The sequence below is a fragment of the Triticum aestivum genome, chromosome 6A (genome assembly GCF_018294505.1).
Source record: "Triticum aestivum cultivar Chinese Spring chromosome 6A, IWGSC CS RefSeq v2.1, whole genome shotgun sequence".
NCBI classification, from domain to species: Eukaryota; Viridiplantae; Streptophyta; class Magnoliopsida; order Poales; family Poaceae; genus Triticum; species Triticum aestivum.
The window spans coordinates 428,836,069-428,858,324 of record NC_057809.1 but is presented as its reverse complement, the minus strand read 5'-3'; positions in this window follow the sequence as shown (position 1 = coordinate 428,858,324).

The following is a 22,256-nucleotide window of genomic DNA, read 5'->3' as shown; positions in this document are numbered from 1 at the left end:
AGACTTTGAGAGCGAATCTTGTCCAGAGTCGGACAAGTCAGCTTTGCTTGTAGCCCAAGTAAAGTTGCCGTGTGAGTTTGAAATCTGACCGTTGGAACACGTGTCAGTTCCTTAGTGACCCAGGGTCATTTCGGACAAATCAGGTCGGGTTGCCAAGTGGCTATAAATAGCCCACCCCCTACAACCATAAACGGTTGGCTGCTCAGATTCAGAGTACGGCTTTTGTCGTTTGAGAGCAACCCACCTCGAAGCCTTTGAGAGAGAATTCCTTGCGAGGATAAAGCCCTAACCACCCAGAGCCAAAGAGAATTAGGCATCACTTAAGTCTTCTTGTCTGTGTGATCTGAAGACTTATTACACTTGAGGACTGTGCATCCTCCAGCCGGTTAGGCGTCGCGTTCTGAGCATCCAAGAGACATTGTGGATTGCCGGTGAACGAAGTCTGTGAAGGTTTGGGAGTCTACCTTGAAGACTTACCAGAGTGATTGGGCGAGGTCTGTGTGACCTTAGCTCAAGGGGAATACGGTGAGGACTGGGTGTCCTGAGCTGCGTGTTCAGGACTGGGTGTCCGGGACTGTGTGTCCTAAGGTTTAAATACCTAGCCGCCCTAACCAGACGTACAGTTGTCACAGCAACTGGAACTGGTCCAACAAATCATTGTCTTCAACGAGTCACTGGTTTCATCTTCCCTTCCCTTTACTTACTGTTACTCCTTGTGAAGTCATTGTATGATTGCACTATCTTTTATCTTCACTGAGTGACTGCGTTTTCTGTTTGGCTTCATAATATCTTCCTACCTGATCCTTACTCCATTGCTGCTATTAGTCATTGTGCTTTCATTCCATTGAATACTTGACTATGGCTTGCCTAGTGTAGTCTACCTTCCGCTGCAGGGTAATAGGTTTATTTCTATCGTTTGTCTTCATAACTTCCACATTTTGAAGTCTTTCATAAAAATCGCCTATTCACCCCCCCTCTAGTGCATATAACGCACTTTCACTTGGGATTCCAAGGACCCGCTCATGGTGGTCTATCGCCGAGAGGTGGATGTTATTGCTGGCCATTTCAAGGGTTATCAAGTGGAACATATTGATCGCAGGAAAAATGAGGCGGCTGATGCTTTAAGCTGGTTGGGATCCCATCGTAAGCCGGTACCACCTATTGTTTTCCTTGATATTTTGCATAACCCCTCAGTCAAATTGCCTACAGAGGAAGATCTTGTTGTTCCTGACCCGGAGGTACAATTGGTGGCGGCTCTTCACGCTACTCCTGATTGGACTATTCCATATTTTGTTTATATGACCCGAGGCGAGTTACCTGGTGATGAAACTTTGGCCAGGCAGATAACCCGGTAGTCTAAGTCAATGACTATTGTCAATGGAGAGTTGCACCGATGCAACGTCATGATACATCTCCAACGTATCTATAATTTTTGATTGTGCCATGCTATTATATTATCTGCTTTGGATGTTTAATGGGCTTTATTATACACTTCTATAATATTTTTGGGACTAACCTACTAACCCAAGGCCCAGTGCAAATTGCTGTTTTTTGCCTATTTCAGTGTTTCGCAGAAAAGGAATAACAAACGAAATCCAAATGGAATGAAACCTTCGGGAGAGTTATTTTTGGAACAAACGTGATCCAGGGGACTTCGAGTAGACGTCAAGAAAGGAGTGAGGAGGCTATGAGGCAGGGAGGTGCGCCTGCCCCCCTGGGCGCGCCCCCCCACCCTTGTCGGCCCCTCGCAGCTCCACCGACCTACTTCTTCCTCATATATATATCCATATACCCCGAAAATATCCAGGAGCACCATGAACCCTATTTCCACCGCCGCAACCTTCTATACCCAAGAGATCCCATCTTGGGGCCTTTTCCGGAGCTCCATCGGAGGGGGAATCAATCACGGAGGGCTTCTACATCAACACCATAGCCTCTCCAATGATGTGTGAGTAGTTTACCATAAACCTTCGGGTCCATAGTTATTATCTAGATGGCTTGTTCTCTCTCTTTGGATCTCAATACAAAGTTCTCCTTGATCTTCTTGGAGATCTATTCGGTGTAATTCTTTTTGCGGTGTGTTTGTCGAGATCCGATGAATTGTGGGTTTATGATCAAGATTATCTATGAACAATATTTGATTCTTCTCTGAAATCTTTTATGTATGATTTGTTATCTTTGCAAGTCTCTTCGAATTATCAGTTTGGTTTGGCCTACTAGATTGATCTTTCTTGCAATGGGAGAAGTGCTTAGCTTTGGGTTCAATCTTGCGATGTCCTTTCCCAATGACAGCAGGGGTAGCAAGGCACGTATTGTATTGTTGCCATCAAGGATAAAAAGATGGGGTTTATATCATATTGCTTGAGTTTATCCCTCTACATCATGCCATCTTTCTTAATGTGTTACTCTGTTCTTATGAACTTAATACCTTAGATGCATGCTGGATAGCGGTTGATGTGTGGAGTAATAGTAGGAGATGCAGAATCATTTCGGTATACTTGTCGCGGACGTGATGCCTATATACATGATCATGCCTAGATATTCTCATAATTATGCACGTTTCTATCAATTGCTTGACAGTAATTTGTTTACCCACCGTAATACTTATGCTATCTTGAGAGAAGTAGTGAAACCTATTGCCCCCGGGTCTATTTTCTATGATATAAGTTTCCAATCTATTTTATTTTGCAATCTTTATTTCCAATCTATATAATAAAAATACCAAAAATATTTATCTTATTATCTCTATTAGATCTCACTCTCGTAAGTGACCGTGAAGGGATTGACAACCCCTTTATGTGTTGGTTGCGAGGTTCTTATTTGTTTGTGTAGGTGCGAGGTGACTTGCGTGTAGTCTCCTACTGGATTGATACCTTGGTTCTCAAAAACTGAGGGAAATACTTACGTTACTTTGCTGCATCACCCTTTCCTCTTCAAGGGAAAACCAACACAGTGCTCAAGAGGTAGCAAGAATGGTTTCTGGCGTTGTTGCCGGGGAGATCTACACACAAGTCAAGACATACCAAGTACCCATCACAAACTCTTATCCCTCGCATTACATTATTTGCCATTTGCCTCTCATTTTCCTCTCCCCCACTTCACCCTTGCCGTTTTATTCACCCTCTTTTTCCGCTCGCCTCTTTTTTGCTCGCTTCTTGTGTGCTTGTGTGTTGGATTGTTTGTCACGATGGCTCAAGATAATACTAAATTGTGTGATTTTTCCAATACCAACAATAATGATTTTATTAGCACTCTGATTGCTCCCATTACCGATGCTGAATCTTGTGAAATTAATACTGCTTTGCTGAATCTTCTCATGAAAGATCCGTTTTCTGGCCTTCCTAGTGAAGATGCCGCTACCCATCTAAACAGCTTTGTTGATTTGTGTGATATGCAAAAGAAGAAAGATGTGGATAATGATATTGTTAAATTGAAGCTATTCCCGTTTTCGGTTAGAGATCGTGCTAAAACCTGGTTTTCTTCTTTGCCTAAAAATAGTATTGATTCTTGGAATAAGTGCAAAGATGCTTTTATCTCTAAGTATTTTCCTCCCGCTAAGATCATCTCTCTTAGAAATGATATTATGAACTTTAAGCAACTAGATCATGAGCATGTTGCACAATCTTGGGAGAGGATGAAATTGATGATTCGCAATTGCCCTACTCATGGTTTGAATTTATGGATGATCATACAAAATTTTTATGCTGGATTGAATTTTTCTTCTAGAAATCTTTTAGATTCGGCTGCGGGAGGCACTTTTATGGAAATCACTTTAGGAGAACTTACCAAACTCCTAGATAATATTATGGTTAATTATTCTCAATGGCACACCGAAAGATCTACAAGTAAAAAGGTTCATGCTATAGAAGAAATTAATGTTTTGAGTGGAAAGATGGATGAACTTATGAAATTGTTTGCTAATAAGAGTGTTTCTTCTGACCCTAATGATATGCCTTTGTCTACTTTGATTGAGAATAATAATGAATCTATGGATGTGAATTTTGTTGGTAGGAACAATTTTGGTAACAACACGTATAGAGGAAATTTTAATCATAGGCCGTATCCTAGTAATTCCTCTAATAATTATGGTAATTCCTACAATAATTCTTATGGAAATTATAATAAGATTCCCTCTGATTTTGAATCTAGTATTAAAGAATGTATTAGTTCGCAAAAGAGTTTCAATGCTTTGATTGAAGAAAAATTGTCTAAGATTGATGAGTTGGCTAGGAACGTGGATAGAATTTCTCTTGATGCTAATTCTTTGAAACTTAGATCTATTCCACCTAAGCATGATATCAATGAGTCTCTCAAAAGCCATGCGAATTTCCATTGATGAGTGCAAAGAAAGAACCGCTAGGATGCGTGGAAAAAAAGATTGCTTTATAAAAGGGTGTTCTTCTAGTTTTGACGATAATAAGGATGAAGATCTAAAATTAATTAATGTGTCTCCTATTAAATCTTTGTTTTGCAATATGAATCTTGATAATGATGGTACTGGAGATGAGTCAACTTTAGTTAAAACGCATCCCAATGATTCAGAGTTTTTAGATCTTGATGCAAAAATTAATAAAAGTGGGATTAAAGAGGTCGCTTTACATAGCAATGAACCCACTATTTTGTATTTTAAGGGATCTAATTATGATAATTTATCTTTGATAGATTGTATTTCCTTGTTACAATCCGTGCTAAATTCTCTGCATGCTTATAGTAAAAATAAAGCTTTTACCAAACATATCGTTGATGCTTTAATGCAATCTTATGAAGAAAAGCTTGAATTAGAAGTTTCTATCCCTAGAAAATTTCATGATGAGTGGGAACCTACTATAAAAATTAAGATTAAAGATCATTAATGCTATGCTTTATGTGATTTGGGTGCTAGTGTTTCCACGATTCCAAAAACTTTGTGTGATGTGTTAGGTCTCCGTGAATTTGATGATTGTTCTTTAAATTTGCATCTTGTGGATTCCACTATTAAAAAACATGTGGGAAGGATTAACAATGTTATTATTGTTGCAAATAGGAATTATGTGACCGTAGATTTCATTGTTCTTGACATTGATTGCAATCCTACATGTCCCATTATTCTTGGTAGACCTTTACTTAGAACGATTGGTGCAATTATTGATATGAAAGAAGGGAATATTAGATTCCAATTTCCATTAAGGAAAGTCATGGAACACTTTCCTAGAAATAAAATTAAATTACCTTTTGAATCTATTGTGAGAGCCACCTATGAATTGCATACCAAAGATGATAATACCTAGATCTATTCTTCCTTTAATGCTAGCTAGGGGCGTTAAACGATAGCGCTTGTTGGGAGGCAACCCAATTTTATTTTTGTTTATTGCTTTTTGGTTATGTTTAGTAGTAAATAATTCATATGGCCTATGTTTATATGTGGTTTTATGCTTTTAATTAGTGTTTGTGCCAAGTAGAACCTTTGGGAAGACTTGGGGAAAGTTTTTGCGATCTTGCTGTAAAAACAGAAACATTAGTGCTCACGAGTTTAGCTGCCATATTTTACTGGAGAGTGCGATTAGGTTGATTCTTTTTTCCAATAATTAATAGACAAATTCCTCACGTCCACAAATTTATTTCATAATTTTTGGGGTTACATAAGTATTCGAAACCTGCAGATTACTACAGACTGTTCTGTTTTTGACAGATTCTGTTTTTCGTGTGTTGTTCGCTTATTTTTGATGAATCTATGGCTAGTATCGGAGGGTACGAACAATAGAGAAGTTTTAATACAGTAGGTTTAACACCAATATAAATAAAGAATGAGTTCATTACAGTACCTTAAGTGGTGGTTTGTTTTCTTATACTAACGGAGCTCATGAGATTTTGTGTCGAGTTTTGTGTTGTGAAGTTTTCAAGTTTTGGGTAAAGATTTGATGGATTATGGAATAAGGAGTGGAAAGAGCCTAAGCTTTGGGATGCCGAAGTCACCCCAAGGTAAAATTCAAGGACAACCAAAATCCTAAGCTTGGGGATACCCCGGAAGGCATCCCCTCTTTCGTCTTCATCCATCGGTAACTTTACTTGAGGGTATATTTTTATTCACCACATGATATGTGTTTTGCTTGGAGCATCTTGTATGATTTGAGTCTTTGATTCTTAGTTTACCACAATCATCCTTTCTGTACAAACCTTTTGGGAGAGACACACATGAATCGGAATTTATTAGAATGCTCTATGTGCTTCACTTATATCTTTTGAGCTAGATAATTTTGCTCTAGTGCTTCACTTATATCTTTTAGAGCTCGGTGGTGGTTTTATTTTATAGAAATTATTGATCTCTCATGCTTAACTTATATTATTTTGAGAGTACTTTAGAACAGCATGGTAATGGTGCTTTGGCTATAAAGTTGGTCCTAATATGATAGGCATCCAAGATTGGTATAATAAAAACTTTCATAAAAAGGTGCATTGAGTACTATGAGAAGTTTGATACTTGATAATTGTTTTGAGATATAAAGATGGTGATATTAGAGTTGTGCTAGTTGAGTAGTTGTGAACTTGAGAAATACTTGTGTTGAAGATTGCAAGTCCCGCAGCATGCATGTATGGTAATCGTTGTGTAATAAATTTGAAGCATGAGGTGTTCTTTGATTGTCTTCCTTATGAGTGGCGGTCGGGGACGAGCGATGGTATTTTCCTACCAATCTATCCCCTAGGAGCATGTGTGTAATGCTTGGTTTTTGATGACTTGTAGATTTTTGCAATAAGTATGTGAGTTCTTTATGACTAATGTTGAGTCCATGGATTATACTCACTCTCACCTTTCCATCATTGCTAGCCTCTTCGGTATCGTGCATTGCCCTTTCTCACCTTGAGAGTTGGTGAAAACTTCACCGGTGCATCCAAACCCCGTGATATGATACGCTCTATCACACATAAACCTCCTTATATCTTCCTCAAAACAGCCACCATACCTACCTATTATGGCATTTCCATAGCCATTCCGAGATATATTGCCATGCAACTTTCCACCGTTTCATTTATGACCCGCTTCATCATTGTCATATTGCCTTGCATGATCCTGTAGTTGACATCGTATTTGTGGCAAAGCCACCATGCATAATTTATCATACATGTCACTCTTGATTCATTGCCCTTCCCGGTACACCGCCGGAGGCATTCATATAGAGTCATATTCTGTTCTAGTATCGAGTTGTAATCATTGAGTTGTAAATAAATAGAAGTGTGATGATCATCATTAATAGAGCATTGTCCCAAATAAAAACAAAAGGGGAAGGCCAAAAAAGAAAGGCTCCAAAAAAGAGAAATAAAAAGGGACAATGCTACTATCCTTTTTTTCACACTTGTGCTTCAAAGTAGCACCATGATCTTTATGATAGAGAGTCTCTTGTTTTGTCACTTTCATATACTAGTGGGAATTTTTCATTATAGAACTTGGCTTGTATATTCCAACAATGGGCTTCCTCAAATGCCCTAGGTCTTCGTGAGCAAGCAAGTTGGATGCACACCCACTTAGTTTCTTTTGTTGAGCTTTCATACATTTATAGCTCTAGTGCATCCGATGCATGGCAATCCCTACTCCTTGCATTGACATCAATTGATGGGAATCTCCCTAGCCCGTTGATTAGCCGCGTCAATGTGAGACTATCTCCTTTTTTGTCTTCTCCACATAACCCCCATCATTATATTCTATTCCACCCATAGTGCTATATCCATGGCTCACGCTCATGTATTGCGTGAAAGTTGAAAAAAGTTTGGGATTACTAAAGTATGAAACAATTGCTTGGCTTGTCATCGGGGTTGTGCATGATGAGAGCATTCTTGTGTGACGAAAATGGACCATGACCAAACTATATGATTTTGTAGGGATGAACTTTCTTTGGCCATGTTATTTTTAGAAGACATGATTGCTTAGTTAGTATGCTTGAAGTATTATTATTTTTATGTCAATATTGAACTTTTGTCTTGAATCTTTCGGATCTGAATATTCATGCCGCAATAAAGAAAATGACATTGAGAATTATGCTAGGTAGCATTCCACATCAAAAATTCTGTTTTTATCATTTACGTACTCAAGGACGAGCAGGAATTAAGCTTGGGGATGCTTGATATGTCTCCAACGTATCTATAATCTTTGATTGTTCCATGCTATTATATTATTTGTTTTGGATGTTTAACGGGCTTTATTTTACACTTTTATATTATTTTTGGGACTAACCTAGTAACCCGAGGCCTAGTGCAAATGGCTGTTTTTTTGCTTATTTCAGTGTTTCGCAGAAAAGGAATATCAAACGGAATCCAAACGGAATGAAACCTTCGGGAGAGTTATTTTTGGAACAAGCGTGATCCAGGGGACTTGGAGTAGACATCAAGAAAGGAGCAAGGAGGCCACAAGGCAGGGAGGCGCGCCTGCCCCCTAGGCGTGCCACCCCACCCTCGTGGGCCTCTCGCAGCTCCACCGACCTACTTCTTCCTCCTATATATATCCATATAGCCCAAAAACATCCAGGAGAACCACGAAACCCTATTTCCACCGCTGCAACCTTTTGTACACAAGAGATCCCATCTTGGGGCCTTTTTCGGAGCTTCGCCGGAGGGGGAATCAATCAAGGAGGGCTTCTACATCAACACCATAGCCTCTCCGATGATGTGTGATTAGTTTACCACAAACCTTCGGGTCCATAGGTATTAGCTAGATGGCTTCTTCTCTCTCTTTGGATCTCAATACAAAGTTCTCATCGATCTTCTTGGAGATCTATTCGATGTAATTCTTTTTGCGGTGTGTTTGTCGAGATCCGATGAATTGTGGGTTTACGATCAAGATTATCTATGAAAAATATTTGATTCTTCTCTGAAATCTTGTATGTTTGATTTTTTATCTTTGCAAGTCTCTTCGAATTACCAGTTTGGTTTGGCCTACTAGATTGATCTTTCTTGCAATGGGAGAAGTGCTTGGCTTTGGGTTCAATCTTGCGGTGTCCTTTCCTAGTGACAGCAGGGGCAGCAAGGCATGTATTGTATTGTTGCCATCGAGGATAAAACGATGGGGTTTATATCATATTGCTTGAGTTTATCCATCTACATCATGTCATCTTGCTTAATGCGTTACTCTGTTCTTATGAACTTAATACTCTAGATGCATGTTGGATAGCAGTCGATGTGTGGAGTAATAGTAGTGGATGCAGAATCGTTTCGGTCTACTTGTCGCAGACGTGATGCCTATATACATGATCATGCCTAGATATTCTCATAATTATGCACTTTTCTATCAATTGCTCGATAGTAATTTGTTTACCCACCGTAATACTTATGCTATCTTGAGAGAAGCCACTAGTGAAACCTATGGCCCCGGGGTCTATTTTCTATCATATAAGTTTCCAATGTATTTTATTTTGCAATCTTTATTTTCCAATCTATATAATAAAAATACCAAAAATATTTATCTTATTATCTCTATCAGATCTCACTCTCGTAAGTAACCGTGAAGGGATTGACAACCCCTTTATCGCGTTGGTTGCGAGGTGACTTGCGTGTAGTCTCCTACTGGATTGATACTTGGTTCTCAAAAACTGATGGAAATACTTACGCTACTTTGTTGCATCCCCCTTTCCTCTTCAAGGGAAAACCTATGCAGTGCACAAGAGGTAGCATGTCACAGGGGCGTTTCAATGTTGCGTTTCTCCTGAGGAGGGACGTGAGATTCTATGAGAGATTCATGAAGGAGATTCTGGTCATCATGTCGGTTCTAAGTCCCTCGTGGCTAAGGCTTTTCGTCATGGGTTCTATTGGCAGATGGCTCATGCCGATGCAGAGGATCTTGTCAGTAAATGTGATGGTTGTCAGAAATTTTCGAGACGAGCTCATGTGCCAGCTCAAGAATTAAGGAAGATTCCAATAACTTGGCCGTTTGCAGTCTGGGGTCTTGATATGGTTGCGCCTTTTAAACGATGCAAGGACAAAAAAACCCACCTGTTGGTGGCAGTGGACAAGTTTACAAAGTGGATTGAAGCTGGGCCGTGATAACCCACAAGTATAGGGGATCGCAACAGTTTTCGATAAGTAAGAGTGTCCAACCCAATGAGGAGCTAAAGGTAGAACAAATATTCCCGCAAGTTCTATCGACCACCGATACAACTCTACGCACGCTTGACGTTCGCTTTACCTAGAACAAGTATGAAACTAGAAGTAATTTGTAGGTGTTGTTGGATAGGCTTGCAAGAAAGTAAAGAGCACGAAAATAAAACTAGGGGCTGTTAAGGTAAAGAAGCAACTAAAGTAAATATAGCGAGTGTGGAAAAGTGGTGGTAGGAGTTGCGAAATTGTGCCTTAAGCAATTGACTACTTTACTAGACCGATAGCAAGTATTATGTGGGAGAGGCCACTGCTAGAACTATTAGCAAGCATCCGCAACTACTAATGTTCATTAAGGTAAAACCCAACCATAGCATTAAGATATATTGGTCCCCCTTCAATCCTGTATGCATCAATTTCTATGCTAGGTTGAAGCTTCTGTCACTCTTGCCCTCCAATACATAGTCCTATCAACATACAACTAACCCTAGGGTGTGATCCACGTGCGCAATCATATGATGGGCACCCAAGGACAGCAACATAACCACAAGCAAATTAAATCAATCATAGCAATTCATCAACCACCGATAGGACAATGAAAATCTACTCAGACATCATAGGATGGCAACACATCACTGGATAATAATATGAAGCATAAAGCACCATGTCCAAGTAGAGGGTACAACGGGTTGCGAGAGAGTGGACCGCTGTAGATAGAGGGGGGAAGGTGATGGAGATGTTGGTGAAGATGGCAGAGGTGTTGGTGTAGATCGCGGTGATGATGATGGCCCCCGGTGGCACTCCGGTGCCACTAGAAGCGAGGGGGAGAGAGCCCCCCTCCTTCTTCTTCTTCCTTGACCTCCTCCCTAGATGGGAGAAGGGTTTCCCCTCTGGTCCATGGCCTCCATGGCACAGGACGGGCGAGAGCCCCTCTGAGATTGGATCTGTCTCTTTGTCTCTCTCTGTTTATGCGTTCTCAGATTCTTCCCTTTCACCGTTTCTTATATTCCCGGAGATCCTTAAATCCGATTGGGCTGAAATTTTAACACGATCTCTATCCGGATATTAGCTTTCTTGCTTCGAAAGAAGGGCTCCAACCGCCTTACGAGGTGGCCACGAGGGTCAGGGGCGCGCCTGACACCCTGGGGCGCGCCCCCTACCTCGTGGGCCCCTCGAGCATCGTCTCGCATGGATTCTTCTTCCCAAAAATCATATATATTCCAAAAAAAATCTCCGTCAGTTTTTATTCCGTTTGGACTCCGTTTGATATGGATATTCTACGAAACAAAAAACATGCAACAAACAGGAACTGGCACTGGGCACTGGGCACTGGATCAATATGTTAGTCCCAAAATAGTATAAAAAGTTGCCAAAAGTATATGAAAGTTGAATAATATTGGCATGGAACAATCAAAAATTATAGATACGACGGAGACGTATCAGCATCCCGAAGCTTAATTCCTGCTCGTCCTCGAGTAGGTAAATGATAAAAAAGATATTTTTTGATGTGGAATGCTACCTAGCATAATCTTGATCATATGTCTAATCATGGCATGAATATTAAGATCCGAGTGATTCAAAGAAATAGTCTATCATTTGACATAAAAACAATAATACTTAAAGCCTACTAATAAAGCAATCATGTCATTTCAAAATAACATGGCCAAAGAAAGTTATCCCTACAAAATCATATAGTCTGGCTATGCTCCATCTTCACCACACAAAATATTCACATCATGCACAACCCCGATGACAAGCCAAGCAATTGTTTCATACTTTTGATGTTCTCAAACCTTTTCAACTTTCACGCAATACATGAGCGTGAGCCATGGACATAGCACTATAGGTGGAATAGAATATGATGGTGGAGAAGACAAAAAGGAGAAGATAGTCTCACATCAACTAGGCGTATCAACGGGCTATGGAGATGCCCATCAATAGATATCAATGTGAGTGAGTAGGGATTGCCATGCAACGGATGCACTAGAGCTATAAGTGTATGAAAGCTCTAACTGAAACTAAGTGGGTGTGCATCCAACTTGCTTGCTCATGAAGACCTCGGGCATTTGAGGAAGCCCATCATCATAATATACAAGCCAAGTTCTATAATGAAAATTCCCACTAGTATATGAAAGTGATAACTCAAGAGACTCTCTATATGAAGAACATGGTGCTACTTTGAAGCACAAGTGTGGAAAAAGGATAGTAGCACTGCCCCTTCTCTCTTTTTCTCTCATTTTTTTTTTTTTAATTTTATTTTTTATTTTTTGGTGGGCTTCTTTGGCCTCTTTTTTTATTTGGGCTTCTTTGGCCTCTTTTATTTTTTTGTAAAGTCTGGAGTCTCATCCCGACTTATGGGGGAATCATAGTCTCCATCATCCTTTCCTCACTGGGGCAATGCTCTAATAATGATGATCATCACACTTTTATTTACTTACAACTCAATATTACAACTCGATACTAGAACAAAGATATGACTCTATATGAATGCCTCCAGCGGTGTACCAGGATGTGCAATGACATAAAAACGGACAAGCCATGAAAACATCATGCTAGCTATCTTGCGATCATGCAAGCAATATGACAATAAATGCTCAAGTCATGTATATGATGATGATGGAAGTTGCATGGCAATATATCTCGGAATGGCTATGAAAATGCCATGATAGGTAGGTATGGTGGCTGTTTTGAGGAAGGTATATGGTGGGTTTATGGTACCGGCGAAAGTTGCGCGGTACTAGAGAGGCTAGCAATGGTGGAAGGGTGAGAGTGTGTATAATCCATGGACTCAACATTAGTCATAAAGAACTCACATTCTTATTGCAAAAATCTATTAGTCATTGAAACAAAGTACTACGCGCATGCTCCTAGGGGGGTAGATTGGTAGGAAAAGACCATCACTCGTCCCCAACCGCCACTCATAAGGAAGACAATCAATAAACACCTCATGCTCCGACTTTGTTACATAACGGTTCACCATACGTGCATGCTACGGGACTTGCAAACCTCAACACAAGTATTTCTCAATTTCACAATTACTTGACTAGCATGACTCTAATATCACCATCTTTATATCGCAAAACTATTGTAAGGAATCAAACATATCATATTCAGCGATCTACAAGTTTATGTAGGATTTTATGACTAACCATGTGAATGACCAGTTCCTGTCATCTCTCTAAATAGATATAAGTGAAGCAAGAGAGTTTAATTCTTTCTACAAAAGATATGCCCATGCTCTAACAAATATAAGTGAAGCAAAAGAGCATTCTGCAAATGGCGGTTGTCTAAGTAAAGAGAAACAGGCAATCCAAACTTCAAATGATATAAGTGAAGCACATGAAGCATTCTATAAAGCCATACTGAAAAAATATAAGTGAAGTGCAGAGAGCATTCTATAAATCAACCAAGGACTATCTCATACCAGCATGGTGCATAAAAAGAAAAATAAAAACCTAAATGCAAAAGACGCTCCAAGACTTGCACATATCGCATGAACGAAACGAATCCGAAAACATACCGATATTTGTTGAAGAAAGAGGGGATGCCTCCCCAGCATCCCCAAGCTTAGACGCTTGAGTCTCCTTGAATATTTACTTGGGGTGCCTCGGGCATCCCCAAGTTTGAGCTCTTGCCTCTCTTCCTTCTTCTCACATCGAGACCTTCTCAATCATCGAACACTTCATCCACACAAAACTTCAACAGAAAACTCGGTAAGATCCGTTAGTATAATAAAGCAAATCACTACTCTAAGTACTGTTGCAAACCAATTCATATTTTGTTTTTTCATTGTGTCTACTTTAATATAACTTTTTCATGGCTTAATCGACTAATATAAATTGATAGTTTCATCAAAATAAGCAAACTATGCATCAAAAACAGAATCTGTCTAAAACAGAACAGTCTGTAATAATCTGAACATTCACCATACTTATGATACTTGAAAAATTCTACCAAAATTATAAAAAATAAACAATTTGTATAGGAAGACAGGGCAAAAAGAATCAGAACCATTTGATGTTCCAGCTAAAAATGTAAAATCGTGCACTACAGCCAAAGTTTCTGTCCTGCACCGTACAAACCATCAAGCAAATGTAAACATCCTAAAGGCAAACCTTGGCACATTATTTTTATAATACAATGGAATTGTACAAGGGGATAATTATTTTTGTTGAAAAGTTTCTGTAATCAAGATTCACAAAGTTGCCGTGAGCATGAACAAAGTTCAAGGAGCTCTCCCACTTCAACAGTGCTTGTCTTTCTCACTTTCACTTTCCTTTTTGAAAAGTTTTGGGTTCCCCTCTTTATTTTTGTTGTTTTTAAACTATATGAAAGCACTCAACAGAAATAAATGACTCTCTAAAACTTCCGGGTTGTCTCCCTGGCAGCGCTTTCTTTAAAGCCATTAAGCTAGGCATATAGTGCTCAAGTAGTGAATCCACCCGGATCCCAATGTATATCAAAGCCAATTTTAATTAACAATGATTTGTAATTTAGTAGTGAGCACAAAGTAACATATATCATGTAATGACGAAGTCTAACTCTCTTCCTATGCATCGGCATGTCATAAAAGAACAATCATGCACACAAGTAAAGGCCAATGCATAGTATAAACAGTTTCTTGCAATTTTATCATGTTGGAAACATAGAGAGGTGGAGATATAGTTCCTCTCTCATAATAATTGCAAGTAGGAGCAGCAAGCACATGCATATTATATTCATCAAAATCATCATGTGCAACGGTAAAACGCAACCCATCAATATAATCCTTAATAAGTGCAAACTTCTCCGATATAGTGTAGTCGGGAGAATTCAAAAACATAATAGGACTATCATGCGTGGGTGCAATAGCAACAATTTCATGTTTAACATAAGGAACTATAGCAAGTTCATCTCCATAAGCATAATTCATATTGGCATCTTGGCCACAAGCATAGCAAGCATCATCAAAAAGGGATATTTTAAAAGAATCGACGGGATCATAACAATCATCATAGCAATCATCCTTCGGTAAGCACGAACGGGAATTAAACAATGTATGAGTTGAAGAGTTACTCTCATTACAAGGTGGGCACGGGTAGCTAATCTGCTCTTCCTCCTTTTGTTCTTCGCTCTCCTCCTCATCTTTTTCATCCAATGAGCTCACAGTTTCATCAATTTCTTCTTCCATAGACTCCTGCAAAATATTAGTCTCTTCTTGGACAGCGGAGTATTTCTCAATATATGGTTTAACATAGGCATTAGAAGCATAATTATCATAGCAATATTTAAGTATGGCAAAATTTTCAGATTTGTGCAAAGTAGCATCATACTTTTCAATCAAAGAAGCAATTTCAAAAGCACCCTTAAAAGCAACAAATTCTTCAATTTGTTGAACATCATAGTAATTATAAACACCCTTAGCATACGAAGATACGATTCCATTATTACTAAACTCACATTGATAGGGAAGGTGTTTCTTAGGGTTTTCAGAATAACAAGTAAAATCATATATTTCACATAAATTCCAAGATTAGCATTGCAAACGTTGAATTTGACCCCATAATAGTTTCCCTTTTTCAGATATACGGTGTCGCACATAACAAGCATGCTCATCTAAAGATTTTTCCCTAAACTAAGCTAGTTGGGGTTTTGGCACGAGCACATAGGGATCGAAGATGATCCAAGTAATAAGCTTCAGCAGTGTGATAGATTTTGATTGGTTCTTCAACCATTGGTTCAGTAGGTACAACTAATTTTTTTGGTATTTTGTGTTTCCTACCCATAACTGAAGATAGGAAACAACTAAGAACAGCAAATAAAAATTACTTAGTGATAAAGCAAACAAGCACACACGAGAATATTTACCCCATGCTATTGCTCCCCGGCAACGGCGCCAGAAAAAGGTCTTGATAACCCACAAGTATAGGGGATCGCAACAGTTTTCGATAAGTAAGAGTGTCCAACCCAACGAGGAGCTAAAGGTAGAACAAATATTCCCTCAAGTTCTATCGACCACCGATACAACTCTACGCACGCTTGACGTTCGCTTTACCTAGAACAAGTATGAAACTAGATGTACTTTGTAGGTGTTGTTGGATAGGTTTCCAAGATAATATAGAGCACGAAAATAAAACTAGGGGCTGTTAAGGTAAAGAAGCAACTAAAGTAAATATAGAGAGTGTGGAAAAGTGGTGGTAGGAGTTGCAAAATTGTCCCTTAAGCAATTGACTACTTTACTAGACCGATAGCAAGTATTATGTGGGAGAGGCCACTGCTAGCATGTCATCCCTGACTTGGAATTCTATGCACTTATGATTGGAACTATTAGCAAGCATCCGCAATTACTAACGTTCATTAAGGTAAAACCCAACCATAGCATTAAGATATATTGGTCCCCCTTCAATCCCGTATGCATCAATTTCAATGCTAGGTTGAAGCTTCTGTCACTCTTGCCCTCCAATACATAGTCCTATCAACATACAACTAACCCTAGGGTGTGATCCACGCGCGCAATCATATGATGGGCACCCAAGGACAGCAACATAACCACAAGCAAATTAAATAAATCATAGCAATTCATCAACCACTGATAGGACAATGAAAATCTACTCAAACATCATAGGATGGCAACACATCACTGGATCATAATATGAAGCATAAAGCACCATGTTCAAGTAGAGGGTACAGCGGGTTGTGGGAGAGTGGACCGCTGTAGATAGAGGGGGGAAGGTGATGGAGATGTTGGTGAAGATGGCGGAGGTGTTGGTGTAGATCGCGGTGATGATGTTGGCCCCAGGTGGCACTCCGGTGCCACCGGAAGCGAGGGGGAGAGAGCCCCCCTCCTTATTCTTCTTCCTTGACCTCCTCCCTGGATGGGAGAAGGTTTCCCCTCTGGTCCATGGCCTCCATGGCACGGCAGGGGAGAGAGCCCCTTCGAGATTGGATCTATCTCTCTGTCTCTCTCTGTTTCTGCGTTCTCATATTCTTCCCTTTCACTTATATTCCCGGAGATCCGTAACTCCGATTGGGATGTAATTTTTACACGATCTCTATCCGGATATGAGCTTTCTTGCAGCGAAAGAAGGGCTCCAACCGCCTTACGGGGTAGCCACGAGGGTCAGGGGCGCGCCTGACACCCTGGGGCGCGCCCCCCTACCTCGTGGGCCCCTCGAGCATCGTCTCGCGTGGATTCTTCTTCCCAAAAATCATATATATTGCAAAAAAAATCTCCGTCAGTTTTTATTCCGTTTGGACTCCGTTTGATATGGATATTCTGCGAAACAAAAAACATGCAACAAACAGGAACTGGCACTGGGCACTAGATCAATATGTTAGTCCCAAAAACAGTATAAAAAGTTGCCAAAAGTATATGAAAGTTGAATAATATTGGCATGGAACAATCAAAAATTATAGATACGACGGAGATGTATCAGGCCGGTCAGCAAATGTGATGCAGCAACGGCAGTTTGATCCCTTACAAAGGTGATCTTTCATTTTGGGTACCCTTATAGTATCATCACAGATAATGGTACGAATCTGTCTAAGGATGCAATGAAAGAATTTTGCCAACATGAACATATTCGCCTGGATGTTTTATCTATGGCTCATCCCCAGTCCAATGGCCAAGCTGAAAGAGCCAATCAAGAAATCTTGAAAGGTATAAAGTCCCGGCTTATGGTCCCTTTGCAGAGGACGCCGGGTTGTTGGGTTGAGGAGTTGCCTTCAGTGCTATGGAGTATCAATACAGCCACCAACAGATCTACGGGTTACACGCTGTTCTTCATGGTTTACGGAGCAGAGGCGGTTTTCCCAAGTGACATCCGTCACGACTTGCCCAGGGTGGCGGCTTATGTTGAAGTTGATAACGAAAAAGCACATCATGATGCTTTTGACCTTCTGGATGAGGAGTGTGACCTTGCGGTGGCTTGTTCGGCGATTTGCCAGCAAGATCTGCGTCATTATCATAGCTGCCGAGTTAAAACTCGAACTTTTCAAGAAGGTGACTTGGTGCTCTGGCTCATCCAGGATCAAACTAACACGAATAAGTTATCCCCACCTTGGGAAGAGCCTTTTGTGGTCAGCAAAAATCTGAACAACAGGTCATACTACCTCATTGATATTCGAGAGCACAAGGAATCACGCAAACCTGAGGAGGAGACCCGCCGGTCGTGGAACATTGCTCATCTTCGGCCTTATTACACTTGAGCCACCGGCTCTTGTGATGTATGTACTTTTATCAATATATATATATATAATGATTAGTATAATAAAGCCGGCTTCCCTGATAATTCAGGGCCTCTGTCGTTTCATTTATGAGAATATGAGTCTTTATTATCACTTCATAAGATCACTTTGGGGCTTCCTGCTCATTGAGCATAGCTATGACTACCCTCTTGATCCGGCTTGTACGGCATGATTACAAAATACTTGGGGGCTTCCTGCTCATTGAGCATAGCTGTGACTACCCTATTGATCCGGCTTGAACATCATTGCTACAACCTACTTGGTGACTTGATGCCTGGGTTAAAGGGACCAAAGAGAGTCCATTGCGGAGCACAGCTCAAACATAGGTACCCTGCCTTGATGGTTCAATAAATATCACTTGGGGGCTCCTTGTTCATTGAGCATAGCTTTGATAACCCTTTTTGATTGTCTTGAAATTCCAGGGGTATACTGTAACACCCTCGATGCAGCTATATCTCCCACGTGTTGAAGCACGACTTAGAGGCATAACCGCATTGAAAGCAATGTCGCAAGTGAGGTAATCTTCGCAAACAACCCATGTAATACAATAAGGGAAAAGATAGATAGTTGGCTTACAATCGCCACTTCACACAATTACATGAATAAAGCATTACAACATCCAAAACCAATCAAGGTCCGAATACGAAACCAAAATAAAAGAAGAACCCCAAATGCGACACGGTCCCCGATCGACCCCAACAGGGCTCCACTACTGATCAACTAGAACGAAACGACCCAAAGGACAAGATCTTCATCGAGCTCCTTTCTTGAGCTTGGTTGCGTCATCTGCAAGGACTCATCGGCACCTGCAAGCTGGTTTTGGAAGTATCTGTGAGTCACGGGGACTCAGCAATCTCGCACCCTCGCGATCAAGACTATTTAAGCTTATAGGTAAGGCAAGGTATATATGTGGAGCTGCTACAAGCGACTAGCATATATGGTGGCTAACATACGCAAAAGAGAGCGAGAAGAGAAGGCAAAGCACGTTCGAGAAATCTATGATCAAGAAGTGATCCTAAAACAACCTACGTCAAGCATAACACCAACACCGTGTTCACTTCCCGGACTCCGCCGGAAAGAGACCATCACGGTAACACACACGGTTGATGTATTTTAATTAAGGTCAAATTCAGGTTTTCTACAACCAGACATTAACAAATTCCCATCTGCCCATAACCGCGGGCACGGCTTTCGAAAGTTCAAATCCCTGCAGGGGGTCCCAACTTAGCCCATGACAAGCTCTCACGGTCAACGAAGGAATAGACCTTCTCCCGAGACGTTCCGATCAGACTCGGTACCTCGGTTCTTCAAGACACTTCGACAAGTTAAAACAAATCCAGCAACACCGCCCGAATGTGCCGACAAATCCTGATAGGAGCTGCACATATCTCGTTCTCAGGGCACACTCAGATGAGCGCTCCATACAACTAAAACTAGCCCTCGAGTTTCCCCGAGGTGGCGCTGCAAGGGGCTCTAGTTTGGACCAACACTCAGAGGAGCACTGGCCCGGGGGGGTAAAATAATGATTACCCTTGGGCTGGCCGACCCAAGGGAAAGAAAAGGCTAGGTGGCGAATGGTAAAACCAATGTTGGGCATTGCTGGAGGAGTTTTATTCAAGGCGAACTATCAAGGGGTTCCCATTATTACCCAACCGCGTAAGGAACACAAAATCCGGGAACATAACACCGATATGACGGAAACTAGGGCGGCAAGAGTGGAACAAAACACTAGGCATAAGGCCGAGCCTTCCACCCTTTACCAAGTATATAGATGCATTAATTAAATAAGATATATTATGATATCCCAACAAGTAAACATGTTCCAACAAGGAACAACATCTCCATGTTCCAACAAGGAACAAACTTCAATCTTCACCTGCAACTAACAACGCTATAAGAGGGGCTGAGCAAAGCGGTAACATAGCCAAACAAGGGTTTGCTAGGACAAGGTGGGTTAGAGGCTTGGTTCAACAATATGGGAGGCATGATAAGTAAGTGGTAGGTATCGCAACATAGGCATAGCATAAGAGCGAGCAACTAGCAAGCAAAGATAGAAGTGATTTCGAGGGTATGGTCATCTTGCCTGAAATCCCGCAAGGAAGAAGAACGAGTCCATGAAGAAGATAAACGGACATAGTCGAACGGATCCTCACAAACGCGACGTTACCGGAACCAACCCGAAGAAGCAACACCGGAAAAGAAGCAAACAACGTAGTAAACAACCACCACATAATCATGGCATGATGCATAATCAAGTATGATGCATGTCCGGTTTAATGAAGCATAGCATGGCAAAGCGCACAAGCAATTCTACAAATTAAGTGGAGCTCACTATGCAACGAGTTGCATATTGACGAAACACCGCAACACATTATTTAGTTCGATCTCGTTTATGTACCCAACAATATTAAATGTTCTTAGCATGACACAAGGTGAAGCAAAGTAAAACTACCTATCTAGTCAAGTTTAAATGAGGCCGGAAACAACAAACAACAAGTCCGGAAACTCCTCATGCGCAAATTTTAAGGTTTGGTACTGTTCTGCCCTAAACACAATTTTAAAGTTATTTAAACATGAAAAACAAGTGCACCATGTTAAACTAGGCATTTTTCTACCCCATTTACATAAAAAGTTTATTAAATTCGGAGTTACGGTTATTTAGTTATGACATAAATCATTTTAACATGGCATAGGAGCAAATTTAAACAACCATCATTTTAAACATTTTAAACATGGGTGAAAGTGACATATTATGAAACTAGATGAAAAAATAAGCAAGTTTCATATACAAAGTTTTTACATGTGATGCTCTGTTTGTGAGATATTAAATGCATCAAGTTTAGGGGCTGATCTGCAAAAGTGCAATTCCCTGGAAAAAATAGGAAAACACTCTATGTAAAAAAACGATATGGGCCAGATCTGGTTGGCCCATCAGAGGAAAGGACAGGAGCTTCTCACATCGGGCCAAGCACAGTCGATGGAGGAGTGGGCCGGCTTGAGCTGGGGTCAACGTGCGAAGGGGAGGCGTTGGGCTGCGCGAGTGAAGCAGAGGGAGGAGGTCGAGGCTCGGTCAACACGGGAAGGGCTCGTTGATTGACGCGCTTGCTACTACTCGACAGGAAGCAGAGCCGCGGCGGCACGGCTGCTCGCGGAGACAAAGGAAGGGAGGCGGAGACGGCGGATCTGGACGGAGGGGGGCGGATGCAGGTGAAGAAGCTCCAGGCGGAGAAGGATCCATGGGGCGGTGGCGTCCTTGGACGGGCGGTGGCCATGCTTCGGTCCCTGACAGAGAGAAACGGGAGAGGGGAGTGAGTGGTTAGGAGAGACAATCAGAGGGAGGAGGAGAGGAAACAGGGCAGCGGCTACTCATCTCCGACAAGGTCGGAGCTCCGGTGAGGCCTGGTGGCCGGAGCAGCGACGTGAGGCGGCGGGGTCGATCTGGATCGGGAGGAGCTCGGGCACGGGAATGAGGGTAGCGGCGGAGCAGTGGCTTGCGGGGGCTCCTCTCTTCTCGATGGAGCTCGGGAATGAGGGCACGGGGAGTAGCGGGGAGGTGCCTGGGTTCAAATCCGGCAAGGGGAGTCGCAGATTGGAGCTCGGGATGCTCGGCGCGCGATGAGCTCCTGCAGGACACGGGCACGAGAAAAGGGGTCAGGGAGGAAGAGGGGGAAAGAGAAGAAAGAGCAGGGGCGCACGGCGACCTGCGGAGCTCCGGCGAGGCGTTCGTCCCTAGTTCATTCGAAGAGGCGAGGCGCTGGGGTCGGCCGATGCTCTGCTCGGTGGTACTCTGGCCGGGGCTCTCGGGAGGAGGAGGTTGCGGGATTGGGTGGATCGAGGGGAGGAGAAGGTTGGTCCGGTGCTGAAAATGAGGGAGTTGGTCGGGATCGACTGGGAATGGGTGGATGGATCTGGGAGGATCCCGATGAAGAGAGTGGCGGCGGCAAGGAGGATTGGTGGATTGGACAGGATAGGCT